A 9,571-nucleotide genomic window follows, 5' to 3' on the forward strand; every position below is an offset into this window, starting at 1 on the left:
CCCTTTAAATAAATATCACCCCATTAATCATAATTCCAAACTGGTGTGGCATTGTTTGCGACTTATGCCTTCATACAAGCAGTAGGGATAAATCCTGGTGCCACTATCAGTGGCCCCAGTCTTTCCCAGCCATACAACTGTCACCCACATTCAGGGGGTCTAGTTTGGTCCTATGTTGGTTCCTTCCCTGTCCAGCTGGATTTGGTGAGCTCCCCATTAGCCCAGGTAGAGTGTTTCAGTGGGTGTCCCCATTATGGTCTTGACCATTTTGCTCATATTCTCACTCCTCCCACTCTTCAGCTGGACTTTGGGAGCAGAACCCATTGTTCCACTGTGGGTCTCTGCCTCTGTTTCCATCAGTTGTTGGATGAAGGTTCTATTGTGAGAGTTAAGATATTTGTCAATCTGACTACAGAGCAAAGCCAGTTCAGGCATCCTCTAGGTGCCCCTCAACCGAAGAATGGATAAAGAAAATGTGGCACATTTACTCATTGGAGTTCTACTCAGCATTAAAAAACAATAACATCTTGAAATTTGCATGCAAATGGATGGAACTAGAAAAAACCATCCTGAGTGAGGTAACCCAGAACCAGAAAGATGAAAATGGTATGTACTCACTTATAAGTGGATATTAGCTGTAAAGCAAAGGACATTAAGCCTATGGTTCATGATCCTGGAGAATCTAAGTAACAAGGTGAACCCTAAGAAAAACATAGATAGATACACCTAGAAAGGGAAAATAGACAAGATTGCCTGACAATTGGGAGCATGGGGGTGGGGGGAAGAACAGAGGGTTGAAAAGAGGACGGGAGAAGGGGTAGGGGGAGGTGAACATGAGGGAACCGGATACTTGAGATGGAGGAAGGACAGAGATGAGAGCAAGGAAAGAGACATTTTGATTGAGGGAGCCATTATGGGACTAGCAAGAAACCTGACTCTAGAGAAATTCCCAGGAATCCACAAGATTGACCCCAGCTAAGACCCTAAGCAATGGAGGAGAAAATACCTGTACTGGCCACCTCTGACTTAAAAAAAATCTTCCTACCTCCCCCTCTGTATGGATCCCTGCGCCCTGAGAGGAGGGCTTTGATGAAAACATCCCACATAGGACTAAGTACTCCGAAGTCTCTTGCCCTCTGCACCTTGGTGTAGTTGTGGGTCTCTGTTAGTCCCTTCTACAGCAAGAAGTAAGAATCAGGGCTGAGCAAAGCTCTGATCAAGGGGTATAGCAGTAGGTCATTATGTGTCGTTTTATTGCTTGTTCCTTTAGCAAAACAATAGTAGTAGGTTTTTCCCCTAAGCCTATGACCTATTTTTCTCACATTTACTGGCAGGTATGTGTTCTTTATGAAGGAGTGAGTCTTAAATCCACTCACGAGGTGGTTGGTTACTCCCATATTTCTGCCACTATTGCACCAGTAGATCTTTTTTTGTTTGGGGTGGTTTGGTTGTTATGCTGTTGTTTTGAGACAACCCTGCCTATCCTAGAACTCACTATGTAGACCAGGCTGCCCCTGCCTCCTAAGGCCGGCATTGAAGTTGTACGTCATCATGCCTGGCTAGCAAGCACTGGTGTTTTACAGGTTAATAACTTCTTATCTCTGATGCCCCGCCTCTCTTCTTTCTCACTCCTGAATGGCGCTGTTTTCTGTTGGAAGTGTTCAGACGCATCAGTCAGTCTGAGAGTTTTGTGGTCCCTCTAGCTGTCCTCTCTCATCATCTACAGTAAATATCAGCGAGACTGGTTGGCAGGTCCCAAGAAACTCCAGTTCCCCAAACTCCAAGGGCAGTGCATATGTCCAGAAATGCCAGTCTTGGCTTAATTCAAACTGTGCTCTAGAAGGTTTTTTGGTGGCTAGATAAAGGCCAGCATTCCTCAGGAACTTATGAAACAGGTTCCCGTCACCCAAAAGGAGTCACTTCCCTTACCTCTGGCAGAAGGGACAGATATGGCTCTTCATTGACATATATCTTTGATGCCTATCAACATACCAAAGTCAGTGCTCTCTCAGAGTGACCAGGCTCTCTCAGTCCCTACTCACAAGGACGAGGGCTTTGGGGAATTAGAGTTTTCTTTAGACCTGATATTTCAGCCTTTTGTTGATGATAAAGGATAATCTCTGACTGTTTCACAGCTGGAGAGGGCCCAGAAAGGCTGGGATGCTGGTCAAAGGTGGGGAGGGGGAGGGGAGTCAGCTAATGGCAGGAGACACGGAAATTCCATCAGAAGCATCTGGACCAAGTGTGAAGAAACAAGGTGCAAATCACATTGGCCAGACTGGTTCATACCGGTTTTCATCATGATTTGAGCTTACTGGTAGGCTCTGCAGTTGATTCCTGGATGTTGTCTTTTGACATATATATTTATATGGATAGAAAGTCTTAGCATGATCTTTAATCTGCACTGAAATCCTCTTTGTAGAATAAGCAGTTAACAGCTGGAATAGGCTCACACCTTTGAGCCATAGCAAAACAAAGCCTGAAAAGTTACCAGCATAGTAGAAGCATAAACATTCATTTGTAATAAGAATTTCTCAGCAGGGAAGAAGACAAAGGGGAAGAGCTTGGACGAGCCAAAAGATGGCCCTCTGGTAAAAGCATGTCCTATCCTGAGGGCTGGCTGTAGAGAGAGCAGACAGGTGTTTTCAGCACAATGAGAAGCACTTTTAAGTCTGTTTAGAAAACAACCCAAGAAAATGTAAACTTTTTTTTTTGTTTTGGTTTTTCGAGACAGGGTGTTCTTCTTAAAAAAAATAATAAAGGCAGGGGTGTTCTTCTTGAAACACGGGGCACAGGACAGACACACATGGCGGAACAAACACAGACACGACACGGCGGCTCCCACGTGGGTCCACTTTAATGGGGGAGGGAAACACAGAAGGGCGGGAAGGGATGTGCAGGACACATGAGGAAAGGCAAACGAGAGCGAGAGCGAGAGCGAGAGCGAGAGCGAGAGAGAGAGAGAGAGAGAGAGAGAGAGAGAGCGCCAGCCTCGTGTAGCCCTGCCTTTTTAACGGGGAGCGCAAGGGTGTCTGGGGTGCGCACAGGTATCCGTAGTCCAGGGGGAGTATGGGAGTTGTAGTTTCCAAAAGAACAACACAGGGTTTCTCTGTGGTTTTGGAGCCTGTCCTGGAACTAGTTCTTGTAGACCAGGCTGGTCTCGAACTCACAGAGATCCGCCTGCCTCTGCCTCCCAAGTGCTGGGATTAAAGGCGTGCGCCACCACCGCCCGGCAAAAATGTAAACTTTTGAGCCTGCGGCTATCATAGTAGCCAGTGCTTTTGTTACCAAGACCAGATTAACAGTCTCTCAGAACTCCATTAATTAATGTTAAAACTTTGATTTTTGTAGACTTAATGCCATATGTATAATCTTTAAATCTCAGTTTTAAATCACTTCCAAAGACCTTTACAACTTACATAAACCTTTTTTCTTCCATGTGGAGACATCCAGTCATTTACCATACTGAGCGCAATCTTTGAAAAGCAAGTTTATTTATATAAAGCAGTAATAAAATAGCAACAGCTTGGTAGCTTGATTTGTCTTTTCTAGAAACCTGTTTTGTGAGCCCCCCTTTCTCAGTGAGAAGCCTGTCAGCAAGGTAAACCTCCTTCTCCCTGACTCACGCTTCTGACGTGCATTGGCTCTTAGACTTGTCTGTGACGGTGCTTGTCAGTTAGTGTGTCATTCTCAGGCTCTCCTGGATGTGAAACCTTGTTTTGGCTTCATAAATAGAGCGGATGGGATTGGCTGCTGCCATAGGGAGCCAGTTGTGGGATGCTCCATGGAGACCGCTCCACAGTCGTCCACTCAGCTACAGTAACGTGTAGTGACTTTTCCTTCTAAAAACCCAAACTAAAGGGCTCCTTGGACCTGCCATCCCTTTCCTGTCACCTGTTTCTCTGCCCTCCCCCAGCCATCAATCAGCATTCAGTTCGTTTCTGGGCTCCTGTTTACTTTGCATCCTCTTGGTGAACACTATTATAGTCTATTATTATGAAGCACAAGTCCCCCTGCTTAAAACCAGTTCCAGACCTATTTTGACATAGTTGATATAAGGTTGGTGGTAGGAGATACTCACCTTTATTTCCACACCCCCAACCAAAACCCAAAAAAATATAGACCTCAGCCCACAGATGGAATAACTCTGGTTCGCAGATGGATCTAGGCATCAGTACTTTTAAAAATTGCTTAGACTTAAAAGCAATTTTTTTAAAATGCTACTTAGACAATTACAATACTGACCAGACTGAAAGTCACTAAATCGCTTATCTCATGCACACAGTAAAACCTGGACAACTTTCTACAGCAAACAAGGCTCCGGCTGCCAGGAGTCTGTGGCTGCTGACAACAGCCGTCTGGTCATCCATCTCCTTCAGGTGCCACAGCTTTGTTTCATCCAGCACCACCGTCTCTAGCATTGGAACAGTGCCTTTTGGCACACAGGTTAAGAGATGCTTGTTAATGTATCGTTTGACTGATGCTGGTTGATATTCTGTAGCAATGGTGTGAATACTGTAGACTAGGCTGGTAGCCTGGCCTGGAGGTGCTGGGGATGGCTCTGTGATCATGGGAATCCACAGAAAGGTGCATCCTTGATTTTGTAAATTGTCTCTGGAGCTCCACAGATGCTGTAGTGCACACTCCTGTAATACCAGCATGTCCACTGTTTCAATATATGCTCCAGGCTACACAATTCCCCTTCTATCCACCTTCCAACACCATTTTTCTTTTTGGGGTGTGTGTGTGTGTGTTTGTGCACACATGCACACATGTACACGTGCATGCATACATATATGTACCGGAAGTTGATGTCACTGTGTGTGTGCATGTGCACGTGTGCCCTCATGTGGATGCTGCATGCATACCAGACACAGTGTCAAGTGTCTTCTATCAACTTCTTTTTTCTTTGAAACAAATTTCTGTTCTGGATAGTTTTATGCCCATTTGACACAAGCTATAGTCATCAGGGAGGAGGGAGCCTCAGTTGAGAAAGTGCCTCTATAATTTCAGGCTGCAGGCAAGCCTCTAGAACATTTTCTTTAATTGGTGATTGATGGAGGAGGGCCCTGGGTTCTGTAAGAAAGCAAACTGAGCAAAGCCATGGGAAACAGCCAGTAATCAGCACCCTCCATCGCCTCTGTATCAGCTCCTGCCTCCAGGATCCCATCTTTTTTTAGTTTCTATCCTGAGTTCCTTTGGTGATGGACTATGGATGTGGAAGTGTAAGCCAAATAAGCCCTTTCCTCCCCAGCTTGATTTTGGTCATGGTGTTTCATCATAGCAATAGTAACCCAAACTAAGACAGTCTCTCTATGTAGCCCTAGCTACTCTGGAATGGAATTCTCTGAGTAGATTTCCTGCCTCTGCCTCCCAAGTCCCAGAATTAAATGTGTGCACCACCACTCTTGACCTCCATCACTCTTCACCTTGTTCTTGGGGATAGTTTCTCACTGAACCGGAAGTTCACTGACTCTAACTAGACTGGCTAGCCAGGGAGCTCCAGCCATATGTCTGTTTCTCCCACCACAGGACTGAGATTAGGTGCGCTACATATGCCCTTTCCCCCTAAGATCAGGTCCTTTTTATTTCTTTCTTTTTTTTGGGGGGGGGGCATTTCAAGACAGGATTTCTCTGTAGCTTTGGAGCCTGTCCTGGAACTAGCTCTTGTAGACCAGGCTGGCCTCGAACTCACAGACATCTGCCTGCCTCTGCCTCTATAGTGCTGGGATTAAAGGCATGCGCCACCACCGCCCAGCTTAGGTCCTTTTCTTGTGGATAAAGCACATAGGTCCCGCCTGCCTTGCCGTAGGTAAGAGTGTGTCGTAAGGTGGGTGAATAGCCCACACAGGAGTTCCCGTCCTTGTATTACTGTTGTTCTTGTCTGTGTTTATCCTTGCTGGGTGCTGGCAGGCCGCTCCCTCATGGAAGAGCCAGGTCAGCAGGCTTCGAAGGGAAGAACAGCAGTCAACTTGTAATCTATAAACAGGCCCGTTGCATTTCCATGTTCCAGTGTGAGCTGAGCCTCTCTCAGACCTTTGTAATGATGTGCTGTGTGTCTGATGGGGAACGGGGAAACAAGGAAAACGGGCATCAGAGAGTGTTTGTGCCCTGGACCCAGTCTGAAGACCAGCTGATGGAGAGTTGAGGGTTTTGTGGAAGTGGGTTTCTTTCTTTTTTTTAAAGGAGGCTAGCTTTATTCTAACTCTCAGTTTCAGGGTATAGTCCATGGGGAGGGAGCAGAAGAGATTTCAGTGTATTCTTACCTGATGAAGTTTACTCTAACACTGCTTATGTGAAGAGCTCACAGACAGTCCAGACAGCACTGTCCTTCAGATCTGGAGGGCCACAGCTTGTCTGTCAGGATGACATTGATGTTGAAGGCAGATGCTGTCATTGTATCTGAACAGGTGAGTGTGGCCCTGTGCTTATGGACACTGGAACCCATTCTTAGCTCCTGGGGACACAAAAGAGCCAGTAGTTGGTGCATTTGGTCCCTCAGCCATTCATAGTTCACCACCTTTAGCTTTACATCTTAAGTGGGGTGTTTCTTACTTCAAAGTGTACTTTCTGACCACTCGTAACTTTTGTGGTCTGGAGCAAGTTGCCTATCAGTCTAAATGTATGTGTAGCTTCTATTTCAGATTGCTCCCCCTCAGGCTACGCTCGCTCTTAAGCACTTCCTCGGGACCACATTTGACATTGTTTGAGTTTGTCCTTTGTTATAGCTGAAAGCACCGCTTCTGCCTTGCTACCCTGTCAGGCAGCTGCACTTCATATCACTCAGCATTTATTTCAGGCTGGTAGCAGGTGCTGAGGAGCTACCCCCACTCCCAGTTCACTGTCAGCTGTGTGGACAAATTCCTGACATGCCGGCAACTTCTTTTGCTAAAGCACAGAGATTTCTGGACTTGCTGTGTGCCTGTGGAGTGCACGGTCCTAGGCCACTGGAGAGGTAGCCAGGAAGCTCTGGGCATTGAATGACCCCAGAACAATGTTTAACCTAGCAAGTGGAGAAATACCAAACCCAGGTTAGTTCTCAGAAGGAATGGACTGCAGTTGTCCACACTGGTTAGTCAGCCAACTTACTGGCCGTTTTCTTCTTCCCCCGGCAACTGCTTCACTCCTTCTCTGCAGTGGGCCCCTCCCCTATTCCAGAAGTAAATCACCTCTGGAGGAACCCAAATCTTCTGGATTTTTGGAATTAGAGTGCTTTTTAAAAATTAATTAGTAGTTATTTATTTTATTTTTTTAAAAATATTTATTTATTATGTATACAATATTCTATCTACATGTATGCCTGCAGACCAGAAGAGGGCACCAGACCCCATTACAGATGGTTGTGAGCCACCATATGGTTGCTGGGAATTGAACACAGGACCTGTGGAAGAGCAGGCAGTGCTCTTAACCACTGAGCCATCTCTCCAGCCCCAATAGTTAATTTATTTTGGGAGTTTGGATACAGGGTTTTTCCTTGTAGACCAGGCTGTCCTTGAACTCAGCTCACCAAGATCCATCTGCCTCTGTCTCCAGCGTGCTAGGATTAAAGACATTCATGCACTCCCACTGCTTGACTCTGACTGTTTCAAAAAGATTTGTTTATGTGTTTGGATGTTTGCCTGCACGTGTATGTGTGTACACCATGGGCGTTCCTGGTACACAAGGAGGCCAGAAGAGGGCAGTAGATCCCCTGGAATTGGAGTTACAGATCTCTGTGAGCTGTTGTGTGAGTGCTGGGAATCAAACTCAGGTCCTCTGCAAAAAAGCAACAAGTGCCCTTAATGGTTCATTACTTCAGCCTCAGGATGAGTGTTATTACCAGCCTTCCCTTCTTTCTTTTGCTTGCTGGAAATACCTGACTTTATTTCCTTAATGATGATGATGTCACAGGCATCTTTACAGAAGTGCCTGGTTAGAGGTATGGGGAGGAAGGATTGCATATCTAACTACAGATAAACTGGCTCAGCTCAGCTTCCCCTGATTAGCATAATCTCTGTTCCGAAAGAGAAAAGAAGCATGCGTGACCAGAACTCTTTATATATAAAAAAGCCTGTCTGCTCTAAGCTAGTTAAGAACTTGGTACTTCCAAAAGTTGTCAGATTTTGTGCTGGAAAATAAGACGTGAACCCAACATGTATGACAGTTCCACGTGTGTTTGCAGGTGAGCTCCCAGCGCCGTGATTGACTGGATTATCCCTGTGCAAAACAAATATTGAAAAAAACCTTTTTTATTAAATTCAGTTGATGAGGAGGGGACACTGAAAAAGGGAAGGGAGAGGAAGCTTTGGTTAGGATATAAAAACAAGAAAATAAATAAATAATGTGATTGATAGTTTGATGGGGAAATAACTTGGAGAATCATCTTTGCTTTGAATAAGATACCATTCATCAACTGTCATATAAAAGAGACTGTATCTCCACTGCTTTAAAGTATGGCTGGATCCTTAGCAGGGAGTTGGAAGCTGTGCCACAGCACTGTGTCCTCCCCTTTATGTCAGTCCTGCTGGTTGCTATAGCAAGAGCTTCTCCGAGTGTCTCAGCCATTTTTATTTATAAGGATGTTCATATCAGTTTCTTTGAGGTTGGTGGTGCTGAGTTCTCTTTGGTTTGGCCCTTTCTTCCTCTAGAACACTTGTTTGCTTGTTTTCTTGCTTTTTAAAGTCATGTCTCTCTTTTTTTGCCACATAGTAAGCTTAATATACGGTTGGTCCAGAAAGACTTTTCTTTAGATAGTACTATAAACACTAGCTGAAGTTAGGTTGCATCTTCCTGTTACAGGTTTACTGTTACTTATCTGATTGTAGCCAAGTATCATGTATTTGGTTTCTTTTCTTTCCTTTTTTTTTACATTTATTTATTATGTATACAGTGCTCTGCCTGCATGTATGCTTGCATGCCAGTAGAGGGCACCAGATCTTATTACAGATGGTTGTGAGCCACCATGTGGTTGCTGGGAATTGAACTCAGGTCCTCTGGAAGAGTAACCAGTGCCCTTAACAACTGAGCCATCTCTCCAGCCTGTGTATTTGGTTTCTAAAGCTGCTAAAGCAGTTAGTAGATATTAATGCTTTCTGAACTGAAATATATATGTTCAAAGAAAAAACTTGGGCCGTATGCTTTTTATTATTATTATTATTATTATTATTATTATTATTATTATTATTATTTTACGTACATTGGTATTTTGCCTGAATTTATCTTTGTGTGAGAGTGTCAGATCTTAGAGTTACAAACAGTTGTTAGCTGCCATGTGGGTGCTGGGAATTGAACCCTTGTCCTCTGAAAGAGCAATCAGTGCTCTTAAACACTGAGCCATTTCTCATGCTCCCAGGCTGTGTGATTGTTGTCCTGGTTGGTTCTTGTCAACTTGTCACAAACTTAGACATATCTGGGAATAGGGAATCTTGATTCAGAAAATATCTTCATCTGATTGGCCTGTAGTGTTGAAATAAGAGCGGCAGGGCTGCGTCCCCGGCACCCGGCTGCCTGCACAGCTAGCTTTATACCCGAAATAATTACACGGAAACTGTATTCTTTTAATCACTGCCTGACCCATTAGTTCCAGCCTCTT

At 44.8% G+C, this 9,571-nt stretch overlaps 1 protein-coding gene across 2 annotated transcripts in view; it reads left to right on the plus strand.

Annotated features, from left to right (window-relative positions):
- The window catches only part of Fermt2 (fermitin family member 2), an 82,660-nt gene that overhangs the window by 13,498 nt on the left and 59,591 nt on the right, over nt 1–9,571 (plus strand). The window lies entirely within an intron of this gene.

The sequence above is a fragment of the Microtus ochrogaster genome, chromosome 17 (assembly GCF_000317375.1).
Source record: "Microtus ochrogaster isolate Prairie Vole_2 chromosome 17, MicOch1.0, whole genome shotgun sequence".
Classification (NCBI taxonomy): domain Eukaryota; kingdom Metazoa; phylum Chordata; class Mammalia; order Rodentia; family Cricetidae; genus Microtus; species Microtus ochrogaster.